The 22,449-nt window shown below is 38.7% G+C and overlaps 1 non-coding gene and 1 pseudogene across 1 annotated transcript; both read left to right on the top strand.

The window, feature by feature from the left end:
- Positions 1-9,515: 9,515 nt before the first annotated feature.
- On the top strand, positions 9,516-21,097 carry LOC149015573 (cullin-1 pseudogene; annotated as a pseudogene).
- On the top strand, positions 17,508-17,610 carry LOC149015574 (U6 spliceosomal RNA). The gene has a single exon (XR_016173836.1). It is a non-coding gene; the product is annotated as a U6 spliceosomal RNA (small nuclear RNA).
- Positions 21,098-22,449: the final 1,352 nt, after the last annotated feature.

Raw genomic sequence — 22,449 nt, 5'->3', positions numbered from 1 at the left:
CATTTCAAGAGGAAATTCTCCCAAATCATCATTAAAAAAAAAAAATCTTTGGAACTCTTAGCTATTAGACCCTTGAAACAAAGTCTGGAAACACCAAATTGAAGGCAATAGGGCCCTGCAAAAAACTCCTCCTATATCATGAACCAAGTTTGAAGAGGGCAGTTTATTTGTGTTTGTCAAAAATCATTCCTCCGTGGATTAATTATTTAATTTGCTTAGATTGGTTAGGCTCGGCAACCATTTACAGTAAGACCTTTTGCATACCTTATTCACTTTTTGTTTTTAGGTAGAAATCTTTGATCACTAAATGGTGGTACAATATAGCACAATATAGCTTTAATGGATTCTATATTATTTTTACTTAATTCTTTATATATATCCCTCAAATGAGCCTAAACTCAGTGAATACAATTTCGAAAAGCAAATCTTTCAAATCCAAAATTTGGGGGTTTTTTTTTTTTGGGTCTGAAGCTGGAATTAAAGCCTTAAACAGCTGGGCATTACAAATAGCTGAATTAAGAATAAACGGTGGTGTCATATCCTACCAAATCTTTGACAACTTCAACCTAGAACAACCTGATGCTAGGAGATCTACAAAAACATTTTTGGCTATATCAAATAAAATTTGATGTAGTTAAATGTTCGTCTGAGGCTCTTTTTGGTATCAATTCACATTCTCTATTATGCTATTTAAAAGAAATAAGTACAAAAATTCATTATTGGTCAATAATCAAAAATAGTTGAGCAAATTGCCCTGACACCCCAAAATGGAACTTTAAAACACCACCCCACTTTATGTTTTAAAAACACGGACACCCCATTCATTAACACCTAGTCCTTCTTAGTGACCTTATTCTTTTTTTTTTTTTAATTCCAAATACCCTTTTCTCCTCGTCTTCCCTTGCTCCGGCGGTTCTTCTCCTCCCGGCGTTTTCCGCTCTCCCCGCCTCTCTCCTCCTCCGTGGCGTTCTTCCTCCCGTTTTGCCGGTGGTTCCTGGCCCCTCGCTCGGTTGTCGTCCCGTTCGGCCCCGGCTGGCTTTGGCGCCTATGTGCTTTACTGCCGGCCCTTTTGCTTGCGTCGTGCGGTCCGTTCTTTGGCCGCCTGGTCTCCTTCGCTTCTTGATTTCTCGGTCTTCCTTGAGCGCCGGGTCTCGGTTTCTTGGGGGCTGTTGCTCGGTTTCTCGCCTGCCTTTTCCGGGTCATGGGCGTTGCGTTGCTTCCGTGGGTTCTTGGTCGATTCGTCTTGCGCTTCTTCTCGCCGTTCCGGTCTCTCCCCCGTTCGGTCGATATCGTGCCGTGTTCTCCTCGTCTTCGCCTCGTCGTCACCGGGCGGGGTTCTTACTCTGTCCCTGACCATAATTACAAGGAGTATAATCTCTATGGCTTCTCTTCTTGGCTTCAAGATCACGTCACCAACTCTGAAAATTGGCCCAAGATCAAAACTTGTCTCTCCCAGTCTGATGTCTGCTCCAAGCTCTCAAGGACTTCATCACCCCGGAGGTGAAGGTGAACAGGGTGAAGCAAGGAGATCCGAGTGAGGAGAGAGAATAGATAGAGTAAGGGTATTTTTGGAATTAAGACAAATGAACAGTGAGTTAATGATTTTACTAACAGAATGGACTAGTGTGTTTAATGAATGGGGTGTCAGTGTTTTTAAAACATAAAGTGGGGTGTCAGTGTTTTAAAGCCTTCATTTTGGGGTGTCAGTGCAATTTGCTCAAAATAGTTTGGTGAATTTTGTTGAAAGTAAATTATGGAATGATAAATAAGTTTGGCATCAAAATAAAAATTTGTTAAAAAATAATAGTGACCAAGGGATCAAGTGAGAAAAGAAGGAAAAATTATGGATTTTATAAAAGAATGTGTATTGACTACTTTGTCCTCATCTTAACTACAAAATTTTAAGTAAACTTGCACTTAAATGAAGATAATGAAATTATCACCATAATCCATAATGGACAAAAAGTCTATTATGGATTTTGGAGGTTTTTCTATTATTTTAAATAAAAATAAAACTGATAATAGATGCCAAACAATTTAAAATAATGAAAAATCTCGTAATTGGATGATAATTGATACAAAAAATCCTAAATTTAAAGGATGAAATTCATAAAAAAATTTGAAATATCATTGTAGTGCCCTTTCTTTGTGAAATGACCCAATTGCCTATTAAATCCTACTTTTAAAGTTGAACCATGCACATAAAAATGGGTAAAGTGGGAATAACTTCACCCATCTTCTTCCTCCTTTTCTTCTATCACCCGAATATGATAGAACGTGTGTTCTTTTTGTCACTAATCTTTCGAATCCTAATGGCATGTCTTTTTTAGCTTGTTGTTGGTCAATACGTACTTGGCAAGTTGGCCCTTTGGGTTTGCACATTGATTGCAATTGTTTTACTTCTGTCAAACAATTCTGCGTTCATGCCTTTATCAACTTTGGTCTTACGAAACAAGATAAAATATGGTTTTTCTCAGTTATAGTCATAACCTGTTACCATATCTGGTAGTTTGAAATAAAATGATACATGACTCCTTTCTACGACCAAATTCTATTTGTGTATGAAGGGTTTTTGTGTCTCTGTACTTCAATTATATCATCATGTTTTCCTCACCAATGTATTTGAATTGTAAGGTTAATGATGAAAATCACTTTTGTCTTTTTTGTTAAAATTTGAATTTAGTGGGTCCCGCTTAGTGTTAAACATGGGTTAAGTGTTTGGTATCATTAAGAGGGCTAGGGCAAGGTAAATGAAGGTGAAAAGAGAGAGAGTTCCAAGTGAGTCCCAAGAAAGGTTTTGAACAAAAACAAGATTGAGTTTTTAAGTGTTTTTGTTTTTGTGTTTTTGCAAGAAAAGGGTTTTCTCTCTTGGGTTTTCTTCTCCAATGTTGTTCCATTGGAGTTTAAGCTTGGATTGAAGAGTTTTGAGAGGTGGTGTGACCTATTTGAGGTAATATTGTATTATTTTCAAATTTGTACTATTTTCAAAATTAAAATAATGAATTCCTTCCCCTTGGGTGTAGCTAATCTCGAACATTTCTAGTTAATGAATCACTTAAAAATTTTGTCTGTTGTTTTTCTTTATATTTTATTCTTGTGGTGGTTTGTTGTTATTTTTTTTACGATATTATAATTCTTAATTAAATTTTAAAATGAAAAATGTGAAAAACGCAAAATTACAAGAGAAAGAGAAAACACACATGCTCACACATCATAGATCTGTTTTTTTTTTTTGGTGAAAATCATAGATGTGTTGAATCATTAAAAATTTAGGTAGAAAATTCACTAAGTATTTGTTGGATTTGATACGAATTTATTGTTAATTCTTTAATTTTGTTTATTTTTTTCCTTTTAGGTATGTGAAAGGGTTAAGGACTGAAATAAAAGAAAAAAACTACTCAAAATTAACTAAAGAATTTGCTTGGAGGATTTCCTCCTCTTGGGGAGAAGGATCGAAAGAATACTAAGATCGCATTAACATCAGAGACATCTTTGATGTCCAATCGATGACAACAATCTCGATCTACACCTTCCCATTAAAATTTAGTCATATTCTTGTTTCATCAATTAACTTGGTTGGCCCCATAAATTAACACCCGATCAGTGAAAAGGACGTCACTATTTCTGGGGAATTTGATTCTAGCCTCACTAGACCAAACCCCTTCTCTGGGATAAGCAACAACCCCACACTTACCACATTAATTTCAATGTCTAAAGCTGAACATTTGTCAATAAACTTCCAAGTTGAGTAAGGTAAGTTTGTTCATTTACAGTCGCAATTACATTTGAGTTTGAGCACCCCAATGACAGTGGGTCATATGACCTAAAGGGTGATAGGGTTGTTGAGGTATTTTTTTTATGAACTAGACCAAATCTATTTGCACATGGCGAACATGCCTCAGATAATAGTGACCTAGAGAGTTTCAACCTTGGACTAGACGTTGCTTCATTTTTAAGATAATAAAGTTAGGATAAACATGTGATCCAGCTTGTTTTATATGATAGGTTGTTATTAAATTTTTGTAATTTTGGAAATACTGTGAGTATGTAGTCCATTTTTTTTTTTTTTTTTGCCTTATGTAGTCTATAGTTTATTACAATATAGATAGGAGGAAAAGAAAACCATGAGCTTTTGCAAAGAGCATAATAATCACACTAGTAGGTACTTTGAACAATATATATAGCTTATGGATCTTATAACCGATTAAACTATAACAACACATGGAGAGAGAGTACAAATTATACTGTTAGGTTTTTTAATTACATCTAAATGCTCTATAGACCAATTACACAGCAACAACACATGAAAACAGTACCAAAACAACACCTCAAATAGCTTAGAACATATATATAAATCTCTGATGGAGGAATATGGTACAAGAAAGGTGAAAACATCCTTGCAATACAACAACAACAAAATACATATATCCATTAGTTGGTTGCCCCCTCTAAATGATTGGATAGAGATTAATGTGGATGGAGCCACGGTACAGTGTGTCGGTGATATATCGCCATATCACTGGGGGGCGACACGACTCCCCCGAGTGACACGACATATACAATATGTCGGCGATGTATCGCCAAATTCGCCATATTTAATATGAAGCATGAGCCATCCTCAACATCATTGTATAATGAATTGTAAACTTTAGTACATCTATTCACTAGTTGTGTATTTGTGTTCTCTTTGCATGTCTACATTAGTTTATATGAATTTTTTAAACTTCTAGTTTTGCCTGCATATAGCCGGACATGTGCTAATCAAAAACTTTAAATTAAGTGATGTTTCATGCCAAAATATTATCAGTGTGTTTATTAGCGTCAAGTTATATTACACAACAAAATTCAAGCCAAAATGACCCTAAACACCATCTGAAATTAGGGGTCGAATTTTCATCGACACCCTGCAAAAAGTTGCCAAATGTCGCTATGTCGGTGGTGTCGCCAGCCAGCGACACGACAACATGCACCGACATGTCGAACCTTGGATGGAGCTCAAGATTATCACTAAGGAAGCAGCCTTTGGAGGAGTTGTTAGAAATCATATAGCTAGGAAGATTACTTTTCTACTTTGGTTAACCTTGTGGTAACCATCTAGCACTGGTAAGAAAGGCATTAGGTTGCTTGGAGGCCAATAATGTTGCAGATTCATTAAGAAGGACCAATGATTCATTAGCGGCACATGCTCTGAAACAAGAAATCTTTAAATTTAGTAACCCCCACCCCCTCCCCCTCCTTTTTTTTCTTAATACTCCGTTAAGCATATAATGTACAACTATATTACTGTAGTAGTCATCCTCAAATGCTCATTCTAACAACTTAAGCTCCAATAGTAGGTAGCCACGTCCAAATGGCTACACTCTACTCTTCTTCTTTTTTTTCTCTTCAGTAGGGGGAGGTTGTCGGTTGGGAGGAGGGGGTGACAGGCAGTTGTTTCTTGGCAGCTTCACTCTATTCCAGAGTCCAGACATATACCCCATTTTTGGCCCTTTTTTTTTTGGTTGGTTTTTTTATTTTTTTCGCCTTGTTTGGTTTCGGGGCCCCGGGTTTCCCCCCGGATCACAAAGGGAGCTTTTTACTTTGGTTACGTGAATCCCTAGATTCATGAAATCTAGAGACTCACCTTTTTACACTAAAAATGTGAATCTATAGATTTATGGGTATGAGGTGAGAGATTTCACCTCTACTATCAAAGCGTTAAACATTTGAATCATAATTCAATAAATATTTTTTAAGGATAAATCTACAAATTTCATTCAAAAAATTCAAGCTAACCAAACGGCTAATTTTATGAACCATGACTCCAGAGATTTGAAGTCTATAGATTTGAAATCTTCAGACTCAAGTAACCAAACAGGCCCTTAGTCAATTTGTAAATTTAAGGGAGAGTCATTAGCAATTTAGCATTTTTTTGGGATGAATAATCATGTTTTTTATCAATTATCTTGGATTTGAAAATTTTTATTTTAATATATATATATATATATATATATATATATATATATATATATATATATATATATATATATATTTTTTTTTTTTTTTTTTTTTTTTTATATTATATTATTTTAAGAATGTAGTCGATGTGTAAACTGGTGATAGAGCATGTGTACTTTAAGGTGTGAAGTGTGCAATTGGGGTGGTTGAGGAGATGATGAGTCATCATTATTGAGAGAGAGAGAGAGAGTTAGTTGTGGACCAGGTTTCATTCCACTTTCATGATATTCGTTGACCATGTTTTCAAGTCTACTATGATTTGCATCTCTCTATCCCGTATTGCCCCTGGGTGATACATCAAATGGAGAGGAATTAATCTTAATTGAAGTGTTGTCCATCCAACGGTCAAACAAACACGAGAAAGGTAACGCTCAAGACGGAGAGGATCCTAATTCTATCCATTGTTTTGTTTGAGTTAATCGGCATCTAGATGGATTAGACAAATTTTCATATATGACAAATGACGACCATATTAGATATATAATCGCATGGATGATTCATTGGCTTTTTTCTATTTAAAGTTTAGAAGTATAAACGATGATTATGCACCTATGCGTCGGATGAGATTCTCATGTATAACATTCAATTGGATAGTTGAAAACTATGAAGAATTGGACACTTGAGAAATCGGGGTTAGTGTTTTTGGTTGAATGCTTATTGTTGCACACTAGACCTTCCTGATATCAGGAAAACCTACTGCGATATATATGATATATTTTAGACTAAATTTCATATAGGTCCCTGAGTTTACAAATTAAATACATTTACAACCCTTAGAATTTACTACATTACGTCTGAACCTTTTCAAATTAAAGTGCACCTTATTCTTAGACTAATGGGGTTAAGTGATGATTCAATATCTATTGTATTTTCAAAATTTTTATATTACTTATGCGTTCAAAATCTGTTCAACCCTCAGATCCCTTGAAGTTGGCCTGCAAAACAAGGATAGATGTGGGCCGACCGTGTGGTCAGGTAGCCACCGAAGGTTAAATAAGCAATGGATCACCATCGAGCTTTAGCGATTTGTAAAATTTAATTGAATAAAGATAATGGAGGGAAACGATTCAGTTACCTCAGTTGTGCGTGAACTTATAGCTTATATATAGGGTTTATCTCTTGTTCTCGATCGTTGAATTTATTCATGATCTTCCTCTGTAGCCTTCGATCGTAGGGTTTTTACCCTTCTTTTTGAGTTAATGGCAGTTATCTTTTGTGACTCGATTATGTATCCCGAATCTTACAGGATCATGTTCATTTCCTTAACTGTAGAGTTCCTTCTCCCTTACGTAATAGATTGGTTCAAACTTTGGATCGGTCTCGACCATGATTGAACCCGTTCTCTACCGGAGTCCATGACCCGATAGAGAACGGTTAAACTCGATTTGATGTTATTTTATCTTCATCAACTACCTGCCATACCCTCAAACCCATTTTGACTTTTAAGGAAAAGAAAAGAAAAAGAAGAAAGAAAGAAGAGACGAAGGTGAATCGCAACTATTACTGATTTTTATGTTTTTTTTTTCATTTTATGAGAAGATTCAGCAAAAAAAATAAAATTTTATTTTTTATTTTGAAACCTAGGATGTTAAGCATAAGAAAACAAATTTTTACTGATTTTTTTTTCATTTTTAATTTAATAAAATGAACTTTTTAGCAGGAAAAAAGTATAAGAGAACATTTGTAATGTGATAAATTTTATGGATATAAACATAATAATTTGTAAACTCCAAGGATGTAGATGTGATTTGGGCTTTAGTCTATTCTCTTGCCTTACTATATTCTATGCAAATTAAGACTAGTAATTTAGACTTTGACCCCGCCCCCCCCCCCCCCCCCCCCCCCCCCCCCCCGGCCCCCCCCCCCCCCCCCCCCCCCCCCCCCCCCCCCCCCCCCCCCCCCCCCCCCCCCCCCCCACCTCCCTTTTTCTCTTTTCCCCCCCCCCCCCCCCCCCCCCCCCCCCCCCCCCCTCCCCCCCCCCCCCTCTCCTCCCCCCCCCCCAAACCCCCCCCCCCCCCCCCCCCCACCCCCCCCCCCCCCCCCCCCCCCCCCCCCCCCCCCCCCCCCCCCCCCACAAACCCAACACACCCCCCCATCTCCCCCCACCCCCCCCCCCTCCCCCCGTATGCCGATCTCGCCATTCGGCGAAATCGTTCTCCGCTTCGGTCGGTTTTTCATTATTTTCTTTTGAATTTCGTTTGATTTTCTCTCTCCTCCCCCCCATCCGGCTTCTCTCTCCTGTTCTGGTGTTTTGGCCTTTTTCGTCCGTCTTCCATATCGCGTCTCCTTCTTCTTGCGGATTCCTTGTTGCGCGTCGCTTTCCCTCGTGTTTTTCTCGGGTCTGTTCTTCACTAAACTATTTTTTTGAAATGCATGCCATATATTGTTGGATGGGTATGAATTAATATTGTTGAATCATAGGCTGATCTACAAACTCACGGAGTCGAATTTTTTTTCACTGTATTTATTTATTTATTTTCGGGCGTCAATTGTATTTTTATACATTTTAAATGCTTGCTTTTTGCATGATATATGTGTTGCATTGTGATTGAAATATTGTGGATCCCCTGGGTCAATCTACAAACTCACGGAGTCGATTTTTCGACCCAATTATTTTTTGATTTTTTGAATTTATTAAAATATGAATATAAAATATAAATAATTATGAAGAGAACAATTAGATAATAGGAATGATTTTGAAAATTATGAATTATAGAATACCTATATAATTATTTTTAAGTGCTTCTTGTATGGTTTCATTGTCGGTTTTGATATGGTGCATTTTCTTTTGTCGGAAATTTATATATTGTTTAAAATATTATATTGGTATTGTTTAATTGTTTGTGAAATCATTTTTGTTGCACGGACCAGCTGTTATCATGTCTAGTGTGGGAGGGAGCGGTTCACGGGGCCGGGGCGGGCCGGCGGCTCTCGGGGGCGTCTCTGGCTCTTGTGTTGCATCGATGGAAATAAAAGTAAACAAGTGCAACTCGTGGTAGGGTTGATTCGGTGGCTAGTGGTTTAAGGCTCACATTCTGGTGTTCGATGTGGCTCCTCCGGGTGTCGGATTCGGGGCGGTTGGGGTGGGCAAGGGGAAAACAGGAGGGTATGAATTGATGAGGCGTGCGGCCCTCATCTTATAGGTTGTTCGTTCGATCGGGGTTGATCCCGTTGTTTGGGGCGGGGGGGGGATGTTCGCGTGGCGGTGGGCGTGCGGTCCGGGGGGGGGGCCGCTGTTTCCTGTCCTCTGCTGTGGGTGGCTCCGTCCTGGCATCGGTCCTGCATCTGGATCTACGGTGGTATCTTATGTTCCATCCGTCGTCCCTTCTCCGTGTCATCCGTCCACGTGACTATCCCGAGGTCGGATCCTATCCTAGAGCAAGATCCCGATATTTTCACAAATAAGGGGCTAAGCCCCAGATCACGGGTGCATGGAAGGGATGGCGAAGAAGTGAAGAGCGTTCGTGGATGTACTACAATGCGTTCCCACATACAACCGGGGTCCTTACTATAGTAATATGGTTGACACTATTGCTAAGGCTCTGACATCCTGTCCTACCCCTAAGGAGGTGTTGACCACTTTCTGCGAGGAGAAGGAGGAGCTGCAAGAGTACATCGGTAATTTGAGAATATTTTGGGAGACATATGGATGCACCATTATGTGTGATGGCTGGACCGGTCCGACAAGAAAATCCATCATCAACTTTATGGTGTATTGTGATCGAAAGAGCTTGTCTTTCTAAAATCTGTGGATGCTCTTGGCGGACAAAAGACCACGGGTATATTCTTGGACTTTTGCGGGATGTGATTGATGAAGTTGGGAAGGAGAATGTGGTGCGTTGTCACCGACAATGGCCCAACTTCAAGAAAGCCGGTGGTGCGTGAATACAGCTGGATATAACCTATATTGGACACCTTGCGCAGCTCATTGTATCGACCTCATGTTAAAGGACATCGGCAGATCAATATTATCCGAGCACTGGAGAGGGCCGCGGGTAACAAATTTCATCTACAATCATCTTGTTGCTCAATATGATGCGCTGCCTGGTGAGCTAGTCACCCGGTCCTCGAGATTTGCCACGAATTTCTCGCCCTCAACGGTATTCGGCGTCGGGCTTGAGATCCATGTTTTCATCGGGTGGTTCTCTGGGTTGGATCAAGTAGTATTTTTATTTATTTTTTATCTATAGTCTCTACTATTTGATTTAACAAGTTGTTAACTTCTTATACATTTATACTATGAAATATGAATATCTAGTATGTAGTATTTAATTATTTATTACTAACTTAATGTGTTTGTGATAATTCAGTACTAGTAGTGGGCGCACCCACGGACGACAATCTCGTCGATGACTTTTGGAGGAATGTAAAATTGTGTTGGAGACCTTAGATCCTATAATAAAGGTCTTACGTATGGTTGATTCCTCCCTCGGGGGCCCACTATGCCGCACATATATGCACCCTGGAGAGAATAAAACGACAATCCAAAGAGCTAACCCCGAGGTTTCCTCATACTTGAACATTGTTGATAGTAGTGGACCGCTCATCGTGCATCCGTGCATAGCGGTAGTAGTTAGTCCTGTTACTACTTATTATTATAATTTGTAACTTGTAGTAAATATTAATTCTTTCGTGGTTTGTGAATTATCACCTATTATCTCAATCCAAAATATCGGTACAAATTTGGGATTCGTCGACCTACTCGTGCCGTTATGGAGGTTATTGGGAAATTGAGCCCGTCGGTCCAATCAAATTGCCATATGGGGTAAGAACTTAAAAACTTAGAACTTAGTACTTGCTTTTTATTTGTGAAAGAATTTAGCTAACCATCAATACAAATTATTGCGGATAAAATACTTTGAGTGCCGGACCTTTGGTTCGGTTCTCTATTCAACCGACAAAATTATGATCCGGTTAGATGCATGATTACATTTACATTACATTTTACATATAGTGATACAGTGGATTTTTGTTAAGAATTAAAGTATTAACTTGCATTATTTGTGATAATGCGTAGTGTGGATTCTATTGGCGTCGAACCTCCGGGTGGCTCGATCCTCTCCCGGACTTGCTCCCTCCGGTGTGAGGATTGGAGTACTTTTGGATGATTCACTCCGGGAGGAATAGGTGAAGTCACCTAATGACCTTGTGTTTTGTCACTACAACATGAGGCTAAAATTAGAGAACACCCGTTTAAATACTAACAATGGGCAAGACAAGGACATCCAGCTCGATGATATCTTCGAGCTCACTGCAATGACCAACATCCACTCACGGATTGGTTGTTGTGGCCCTGTTAGACCCCTGGGGTGGCCCCCAATCATTGCTCGCTCGGTTATATAAATGTCTGGCTTCTCAAGAGGGCGCCATCGCGGCTGCCGCCACCGGATGAGGATTGGATGGTCTGCCGCCCAGATGATGATCCGATGACCCCTTGCTCCCGGTCCGTCATACTCGGAGGGATGATGTGACCGTGGTGGTGGTGGTGGTGGTGGTGAGTGGTGGTGGGGGTACGACGTATCTGTTCCATTATCGAGCCGGATCCCCCCGGAGATACCTGGAGAGACTCATCACACTGCCACCCGGTGCGTCTGGTGGTGGCTTCATCGGGTCGTCCTCGAGTTCTCGGCCGGGGAGGGGGGAGTTTCGGGGGCCCTTGCTGGCCACCATGGGTATGGGTCGTGCTTGGTTATGTGATGATACTCGATCTTGGCTCATCGGCCATTTTGATCCGTGGCGTTGTCGTGTGGGGTCCATGCCTTGGAGGGTCAGGCTCCACACCTTATGGCTTGGTGTCCCTTCGCTATGGACCGATGATATGTCGTCTAGGAGTTCGCACTTGATATAATGTGGATCTTCCATGAGCTTGGCATCGCGGCCTTGGTGGTTGGGGTTGTGTTTGGGGTTATCGGCATCGGGGTGTCCCGCTTATGCCTCCATTTGGCTCCTGGCTGCTATGTTGGGGCAACATACGGATATCCTTTCGATGCTCGATGTCATTGAAGACCTCCGTTCCGTTCCCCCGAGGGGAGTAGTTTTACCGTCTGGATGATGAAAACTACGGGCCGTTTCCTTGTATGTCAACAACCATCGGCTGCATGTCTTGGAATGACTTCAAGAAAATAATGGAGCGAGTTTAATGTTGTGCCTATGGGCCTTGTACCCAACTATCACGAGCGTGGAAGACATGGATCCACCAAGGCATAGTACTTGGTATTGGTAGTTGTTTTGTATTATTATATACTTGTATTTTTCTTACTAATATTGTTTTGTGCTTATTTATGTTAGTTTAATTGTTTAAAATAAGGTTGTAAAATTCAGTTTCCGGTATATCGATCATTATATGCCGATCCATAACACCAATTTAAGTGAGTTTTTAAGCAAAACCAACCATTCCATTGTGTTTATTGGCATCAAATTAGGCTACCCACCAAATTTCAACTCATTTGGACCAAAAACCCATCGAAACATAAGGAGAGGAAGGGGGGGGGGGGAAGGATACAACGATATCGGTGGATTTTCTCCCTTTTCCCCCCCCCCCCCCCCCCCCCCGCCGGCGAAACGCCCCCCCTTCCTTCTTGTTTTTTGTTTTTTATTAAAAAAAAAAAAAAAAAAAAAGCCCCCCCCCCGGGGGGGGGGGGCCGGGGGGGGGCGGGGGGGGCCATTTTTTCTTGGATTCGACTGAGCCTCCTCTCGTATTCGGGACAATGAGCCCTGCAAGAAAGGTTAGATGCGGGCCGGCTTGTATGCCGGGTAGCCACCTCCGATGGCAAAGTCAGATGACGAATAGAATGAGGTCTCGTGCAAAAGCTACACAAGATTAAATTCAGAGTGTATTGGATACTTACCGGAGGGGTATGTCTATGCTTTTATATTGTAAGTGTTACCTTTTACGCATTTGGTAAGTTTATCCGACAGAGACTGTCATATTTCCTGAGATCACGCCTTCCTACTTTTAGTCCAATGCAATCGTCGACGGAGTTGACTCTCTTCATAGAGGAAGGTTGCTATATTAGTCATACGCTCACCATGTCTTGATCAACTCAGTCGGTTATGATCCCGATTGGATGTGAAGCCCCAATCGGGTATCACCTGATGGGCTAGGAAACCCGTACCAGGAGGTGTCCGATCGGATGTGGGGATCCGTCCGGGTCTGACCCGGTTGGATATGAAACTTCCGTATCAGGAATAGTGGAAGCAATTCACAGAAACACATGAGCCAAAACACGTTTTCTTGTTTCTTAGTTCTTAATGTTCCTTTAGTTTAGTCTATGGTGATCGTCCATTTCGAGGAACAAAGTCTATGATGATCGTCCATATCAAGGAACAAAGTCAATGGAGAGCTGATTCTCAATTTCCCTTTAACATGGTGTGATTGTTCACGGACCGGTCTGAATTCTGAAATGTCAACAACCAAAATGTGGGGATTTTTTTGCAGCAATGATCGAATATCGTCTCCAACAAACAAACAAGTTAGTTTAGAATGAACAAAGGATCAACCTCAATATCTCTAAATTGATAAACCGCTTAGGCTATCTTTAAATTTTATTGAGCACAAGTGAAGCCAAAATTGCTCAACTAGATCAAATCATGGTCGAAAGAAACTTAGCCCTTGGCCCCGAACACGGAATTAACGTGACCAAGTGATTGAGGGGCTTATGTTATGGATATTTTATAATAGACCTATCCGGGTTGACTAAAGAAGAACCGGACCGATCAAACCTTGGTCGGACCACGAATAAAACGAAGGCACTAAGCAATGTGTACAATTTGAATGATATCCTACCTCCTTAAAGATAGGGATAAGGATTTCGATCAAGTCCGATTACTCTTAGAATCTAGATCAGACACCACAACTACAATCCAAGTAATACTATCTTGGCGGATAAGATTCCTTTTCCCAGGAAGCTAGCAACAATTACATAGTTCTATTCTAACTCCATTATTGCACAGTTAAGGTAACATCTCCTAAGATCTATAAATACCCACAAATAAAATAAAATCTTATACTAATTTAGCACGTAGAAAGTACGGGGTCGAACTATGGGGAACTAAAAGGCTAAGTCACTAAGATTGAATTCAATAAAACTATATTTAAACTAAATCTACTAATTAATGCAAAAACGTTAACTATGAATATGTAAAGATCTTTGGGATTTCGAATCCCAAATGCTTTTCCCTAACCAATATAACTCTACACTTCAAAGCAAATTAGGGATGGTCTTTCTAGATATGCCCTATCTTTGTAAGACTATCGTCCTTCGCGGAAGTTTGGCACACTTAGTTTGCTGGGCTATAGAACATCTTTGGCCAAACTCAAACACAATCAACTAGAAGATATAGAACACTCAAATTAATGAAATAAGCATGGTTCATCTACATCCCAAAGAAAAGGAATTAGCTACTCATTATCACAAAGTTCATAAGAAAAATAAAGATGAAACATAGGGGGAGAGAGAGATGTGGTCTTCTTCTTCAGCAATGAGAGATGAGAGCCACATTCGCCGTTTTCCTCTCTCTGTGGTTGGCTTCTCTTTTTTATCTCCCGCACACAATGAGACCCCTCTCTTTACCCGTCAATTTGACCTTTATTCGTTTGGAATTTGGAAAAACTCAAAACTAGAAAGTTATAGATACTTTCGATATCGTTCCATTCCATCTTGAATCACCGCAATCCAAGCTCATACGAGAGAGATATACCCAAAATACTGAAGGAATGTCTGTTTATCCGATTTTCAGATTTATTACCAATTTTGTTCCTTAGACCTCCCTATTTCCAATTTGGCTAAGATCTCACTTTTCATGATTTCTTGGGCAGCAAGATTGAATGCCATGATTTAAAATCCACCAATATCTAATATATTTGCCAACTTTACTCCATATTATCTGTAATAACCAAAATCACCTTATTCTTGAAAAATACAGAAAAATACTCAATTAGCTCTCTTTAATTAAATAAGCATGGGGAATTAAATCAAATAAATAATGGTAAATGCATGCTTATCAACTCCATTACTGCACATTTAAGGTAACCTCTCCTAAGATCTATAAATACCCACATATTCATTATTATCAAGTATGCACTCTTGAATTATTGAATTAACTGAGATATTGAGGTTGATCCTTCTGTTCATTCTGAACTAACTTGTTAGTCAGAGACAATACTCGACCACACTGGTGGAGCATGTTTTTGCAAGTTCGAGCGATCATACAGGAAGGACCGAATTCTGCAACAATAGGTATGTTCAAGGTGCAAAAAATTGCCGACAAAAGGGGGTTCGCTGGCTGGCAAAACCAACAGAACCCCTAAATGTTGGCGATACTTCCCAAACATTTCAGGGGCAGTTTCGACATACTTCGGTAAAGATAGGTCAAAGTGTCAAACTTCATTTAAAATGACAAAAAAGGGGATCGAATCCTTTGTTCCGCTTCTCTGCCCATTCCTCTTTCATCCAAAGCCTTCAATTCTCTCTCTCTCTCTCTCTCTCTCTCTCTCTCTCTCTCTCTCTCTCATCTATCTTCCTCTTACAAGCCCTGACCTTCTCCGTCTTGCTACGAGATGCCCAGATTAAAACTTAAAAGATTTTTAGTTCATAAAGATTTAATGTGAAGAGCTTTGTTGTTGGTTAGTTCTTAATTTCGCTTTTTAGTTATCTAGTTTCTTCTCTTGCTATTTTGATCAATCAACAATTCAGAAAAAATAAAATATTAGTTCTAGGGTTTTAAGATGTGTTGCAATTAGTAGCTCTTATTGTTTTTATCAAAACTAACCGCATGATCTCCAAAGACATCTTCGGATCTCCACCAGAGTTTCATGAAAATCTATGCAAACCACAAATTGTTTACGTTGTTCACACTATTGATCTGGTGAAGAAATCCAACATTGCTTCGGTCAACATCAAGATCTGAGTTTTCTTTTGCTGTCGCTGCTAAGCCGGTTGTTCAAGACAGAGAAACAAAAATAGAGTCATCTAGGAATATATAGATGAGAAAAGAAGAAGAAACTGCAAAAGTAGATAAATCTATGGAGGAGTCAAATGATTTATTAAGCGATTTTTCGTAGGTTCGGCATATTTTCTGGCGATTTTTTGTCTGGCAATATTTGGTTAATCTCATTTTCGTTTGGTTCAGTAAATGTCAAACAAGGCGAATTTAACCAAGTTTCGGCCGAAATTCGCTGAAACTTTCTACCATGGGTATATTCAAGTTTGGAGGTTGTAAAACAATAAAGTTCAAGTTGAAGATGGATGTCAATTCATGCGGTATATCATTTACCAAAATTAAAATCATGTAATTGGTATCGATATGACGTAATTATATCGTTTGATGAATGATACGATAGTAGTATGAATAAAATGATACAAGTGAACTATATTGCATGATTGTTGTACCGATAATAGAATCATTTTGTACCGAATAAATATCATTCTATAATGATATGAGATACTGATATCATTTAGTATTCGTTATGATAATGGTATGAGATAAATTTATCCAGTATCATACTGGAACAATTCCGGCCAAATACCAAACCCAATTCAACTTCGAACTGATGGCCCAATTGCATTCATGCCTTCTTACTAGGAAACCCCAAACAGTCGAGGGGTTTAACCCCATGTCAATAGGATAACATGATGATTAGGTTCGAAAAGGACATCAACTTAGGGATACCTAGAGCCATTACCAGAAGAGACCAAGATTCTAGCATTATATCTACCCCAGTTGAGATGAATGCTTGTACACTTATAGTAATCAAATATCAGGCCTAGACCCATGCCAATGAAATCCAATGTGTTAAGCTAAATGAAGATCAAGACCATCATGAAAAATCCAACAAACATCCTATCTCTTCTCAAGTTTTTCTATATAAAGCCTCTATTTAACTAAGTCAAAGGTAACTGAAATCAACTTACTCAACTGGTGTATGCTCATTATTTTTCCTTTTGGCTCGACAACTCTTTAGTTCTAAACCCTCAACATTGACTCCTTCGGGGTAGCATTGTAGTTATTGTCTGACTTTAACATCGGAGGTAGATAGCTACCCAACCATCAAAAGATCGATTTTTAGTTTAAATATTCCTATATATTTAGCATTATTTTTAGTTTAAATATTCCTATATATTTAGAGCTAACACTCACACACTGACACACAACATGATTAAAGATGGATTCAGCTGGTTATGTCCTGAGTCTGGTCTGACACGGCTGAGTTTGACTTTTGCTTCATTGTCTAATTGTATAAATACGACATGAAATTTAAGTGAGGTATACATCCATAGGGGCAATGATTGTAAATATTTCACTTCTGCACAATTTAATTTCCTTTCAACCAAACAAAGCCTAAAGTGTGAGATCATAAATTCTTTTTCCTTCTTTTTGGTTAAAAGCCCATTATTAAGCCCAATACGGCCCATAAAGTATCGATCCCAGTATGGACAGAGGGATAGTCCCATATCGCTAATCTAATTAACAATTAACACTTGATAATAGCATGCTAAACATATCCTAGTGTCTCTTTGGAGACATCCGATAAAATTGGAACGATACAGAGAAGATTAGGATGGCCCCTGCGCAAGGATGACACGCACAAATCGAGAAATGGTCCAAATTTTTTTCTTATTTTTTCGCCTGAATTCCCCCATCTAGGGTTCTTCATTGCTCGTTTTCAGTAATATCCAATGCTTTGATTTATTTTCGAATCCATATAGCTTGCAAATGAGTCTTGAGTTTTCATTCTTGTTTGACCTTTTTTTTGACCTCTCAATTAAAAAGTATGGATTTTACCGATCAACCAATCTTGCATTGACATTCATGTTCGAATTTTACTAGTCTTTTCAAGTCTATTGATTTGCCTTCCATTGAATTGGCATTTATAAGGTAAATTTAGAGTTGATTCATTTTCATGTATGGGAATAAATTATAAATGTGTCCCTACCTATTAGTATTATTATTGTAAGTTTCATATTGACATCCTTTTTTCTTTGGGTAGAAAATATTGATATCCTTTACGATTTGAGGTAGTTAAGTTTTATATTCATGTGAATCACTATTTACAATTGCTAAATCTTCATATGTTTTGAGAGGAAGTTTCTCCCAACAACATTATTTAGAAGGAACCTTTGCAACCTATTATATCGTATATGGGAATTAAAGGTATAAATGGATAACTGAAATTCGTTCATGAATTCGCATCCGCATCCTTTTAGCAGTATTCGAATCCATTTGATTACTAATAGGATGCGGATATAGTTTATTTCTTTCTTACTGATTATTATTTATCCGATAAAATTATCCAATTAAGTTACTTATTTGGATTTATTTTCTTGATTTTATATATAATTTTTACTTGAGATATATGATTATTTTTATAGATTTTCTACTAAAATAACTACCAAAATGGCTAAATTTTTAAATTTCAAACCTAGCCTCACAAATAAAATGGTAAAGATGTCAATAGGTAGTCGAAAACCTATATTAAATCTCTGTACATTACCATTTAGAAGAATCTACTTAAGAAAATAAATATTTGATTATCATACGAATCCGAATCCGAATCCGACTGAATCCGTCCAAATAGTGATTGGATATTATCCAAGTCCGTCCAAATATAATAGGATGCGGATATGGTATTACCATTATCCGATCGGAATCTGATCCGTTTACACCCCTAATGGGAATAAATGAAAAATGCATCTCCTATTTAGGAGTTTTATATTGACATCCTTTATGCATGTCGCAATTTGAGGCAGTTAGGCTTCATATTCATGTGAATCACAATTTACTTGCTAAATCATCATATATTTCAAGAGGAAATTCTCCTAAAATCATCATTAGAAAAGAACCTCTCCAACTCTTGGCTATTAGAACCTTGAAACAGACTGGAAACACCAAATTGAAGGCAATAATACCCTGCAAAGAAGTCCTCCTATGTTATGAACCAAGTTTGAAGAGAGCCGTTTATTTGTATTTATCACAAGTCATGCCTCCGTCGATTAATTATTTAATTTGCTTGGATTGGGTAGGCTCGGCAATTGTTTACGGTAAGACCTTTTGTATCCCTTAATGACTTTTTGTTTCTAAGTATACACCTTTAATCACTAAATGATCATAAAATATAACACAATATAGCTTTAATGGATTCTATATTATTTTTATTTAATTCTTTATATGTATCCCTCAAATGAGTTAGCCTAAATTTCAAAAAACAAAACTTAAAAATCGAAAGTTGGGAGCATTTTTTTGGGTCTAAAACTGGAATTGAAGCCTTAAGACAGGCATTACAAATAGCTGAATTAAGAAGTTTATCTAAATTTAAAGGATGAAATTCATAAAAAATTTGAAATATCATTGTAATGGTAATGCTTTTTCTTTGTGAAATGACCCAAATGCCTATTAACTTAAATCTTATTTTTAAAGTTGAACCATGCACATAGGGATTTTTATTTGCGGCAGCAGCTGCACGCTCCTGATGGAGCCACATAAGCACAAGACAATCCAACTGTTCTTAACCATATGGCAGGGGTATAGTTGTAAATGTTAATTTTTAGTTTTTACTTTTTAAAGTTTAAAGTATACGAATTTACAAAAGGAGATCCCTCCTATACCCGACTCCCTCTCTCATTCTTCTTAGGGTTCTTTTTCTTCCAGTAAAGTTGTGAAGTTCGTTAATTGTTCCTCTGGGCGAATTCCGTTAATGGTGCCTCTGGGTGTGGATGGTTTGTGAAAGCAGATGATTTTTTAAACAAGCAAGATGACGTACAACCAGGGGCGGAACTAGGATTCATTAGTGGGGGAATGGCCTTTTAATCTGCTAATCCATAAAAAATTTACAAGACCCAGATGACTACAGGGATATCCACGCCAGAAACATGTAAAAATACAAATGGAAAATAAATGTAAACCGTATTTTTGACCTCCCAAAAAACCCTAGAACAAACAATTGTTTTGCCTTAACGATTAACCACCAAACCCGTAGAGAGTCCTGCCTTGCCTCTTGAGTGCATGGCGGTCACGGTCTTTCTGCAAGCGTGCTCTATATACACCTCGCGAAATGACGAATTGCAGGCTTTGCGATGCCTTGAATGTTATCTCTCAACATCTCTTTGATGTCTCTTTTTCTCTAATCGTTAAACTTCACTAATTTAATTATATATTAGCCGGTAATTAGCTAATTAGGGTTTACCAAATAATAGGGTTTAGAGTCGGGTAGAAACAAGGACTCTATTTGTAAATTTATAAAATCTTAAACCTTTGAATACAAATATAAAAAATATATAAAATTATGAATTTTTTTTTAAACTAACGGTTTCTGTTAAACTTGTCCTTACTTAATCAATTTTTGAAACCACAAGGGAGCCATATGCAAAAGAAAACTTAAACTGGATTAAAAGTGACTTGAACCAAACCTTAGGGGGTCCAGATGAAAATTACCCTAAATCTTTTGATCTCAATCTCCCGGCAGAGATGGTTAAGTGTGTTGAGGTATTTAAGGAATTCTATGAAACAAAAACTAGGCATAGAAAACTTTCTTGGATATACTCATTGGGTAATTGTAACATCAATGGGAAATTTGAACCAAAAACCATAGAGCTAATTGTGACAACTTATCAGGCCTCTGCGTTGCTGCTGTTTAATGTTTCGGATAGATTGAGTTATTCAGAAATCATGGCTCAGTTGAACTTAACAGATGATGACGTAAGACGACTTCTACATTTCTTGTCTTGTGCCAAGTACAAAATCCTTAACAAAGAGCCAAGCACTAGAAACGTCACTTCAACTAACATTTTTGAGTTCAACGGCAAGTTCACTGACAAAATGAGGAGGATAAAGATTCCACTCCCTCTTGTGGATGAGAAGAAGAAAGTGATAGAGGATGTTGACAAGGATAGGCGATATGCAATTGATGCCACTATTGTCCGCATCATGAAGAGTAGGAAGGTTTTTGGGTCATTAGCAGTTGGTGATGGAGTGTGTGGAGCAGCTTGGGCATATGTTCAAGCCCGACATCAAAGCAATCAAGAAAAGGATTGAAGACCTAATCACCCGTGATTATCTGGAGGGAGACGAGGACAATCCCAACACATTCAGATATTTGGCCTAAATCAGTGTAGTGATATTACCTCTCGGGCTTCGGCAATGCAATGGTAGTATGTTTCTTAATTTTCTTTTGGTACCGCAGTTATGCACATTTAACAACTTTTTTTTTTTGTTTCCAACCCCGGTTTCCAAGGCTTTGTCCTGACTAATCAGGTGTTCGACTCGGGTCACACACTTGGCTGTGGTAGGTGAGTCTCTAGCGGGGTTAGCAACTTTTTTCTATTCCATGTAATCATCAATTGGTCGTGTTTCCATTATTTTTTTCTCCCCCCATTTTGATTTGGTTTCTTTTTGCATTTTCTCTATTTCTCAGTTCTCAGTGATAGGTACTATTTGGTATTTGCTCAGCCTCCATGAAGTGGCTTAATGGTAATTTGCTTTGTCCTATGTGCTTTTTTAATGTTAAACTTACATGTAATCAGTAATCCTACTGCTTGAAAACCACACCATGTGTTCCTGTTCATAGGTTTAATGTTCTCCCCAGAGGCCAGACCATTTGGGCCAGTTGACAATTCTCTGGATTTTTATTTGTGGCAGCCGCGGTTGGTTGCCGCCAATGGTCCAGATTTCATCCTCTTAACAAAAGAACATGTAATGGTTGGGATTAAAGGCGCGGAATTTGAGTGTAAATATAATTTTGTTTCTTTACCTTCAGAGGTTTTCAATTTTAAATATTTACAAATCAAACCCTTCACACCGGCAGACGTTCGCATCTCAAGGGAGAGCGAAACTGAGGGTGATAAGTTAGGGATTAACGTCACCGGCACTGCCACACCCCTAGCGCATCATTCAGCCCAGAACTCAGCCTCGCCGCTGGCAACATCTTTAAGGCGTTTCACGGCAACAATTCGATGATCAGGGAGTTCGCCTTTGAAAACCACACCATACGCACCGCGTCCGATGAGACATTGGAGAAATTATTTGTCGCTGTTTTGGGTTCTGCGATGCCGAATCATTTGGGGCCTCCAGTGTGTAAGACTCAAGACTTACCACCTTAGCCATGCTTTTGTATTTGATGTATTTCTTGAGGAAAGCGTAGAATGAGAAGAACCCAATCAGGAATTCAATTGCAAAGAGAGTGGAGAGAATCACAATATTCGTTGTTGTGGTTTTTGATTCTGTAGGTGGGGAAGGAAGGCTTATTAGAGAAGGGCCGATTGTGTCTACCTGGGTTTGCATACTTAAAGAATTTGCAATATCACCTGTAGTTTCGTTATCTGATACCCGAAGAAACATGGAGATCTCGCTCCCAGGTGACCAATAGCCATAGATGAGTCGATCAACCAGTGTACCATCAAATTTGAATGCAAAAGCAAGGCATGTTGAGTTGTTAACACAAGCAGATTTACAAGCAGT

Source organism: Hakea prostrata, chromosome 5 (genome assembly GCF_041222555.1).
Source record: "Hakea prostrata isolate BN-2017 chromosome 5, UWA_Hpros_2, whole genome shotgun sequence".
NCBI lineage: Eukaryota > Viridiplantae > Streptophyta > Magnoliopsida > Proteales > Proteaceae > Hakea > Hakea prostrata.
This window is presented reverse-complemented; position numbering and strand designations above follow the sequence as displayed.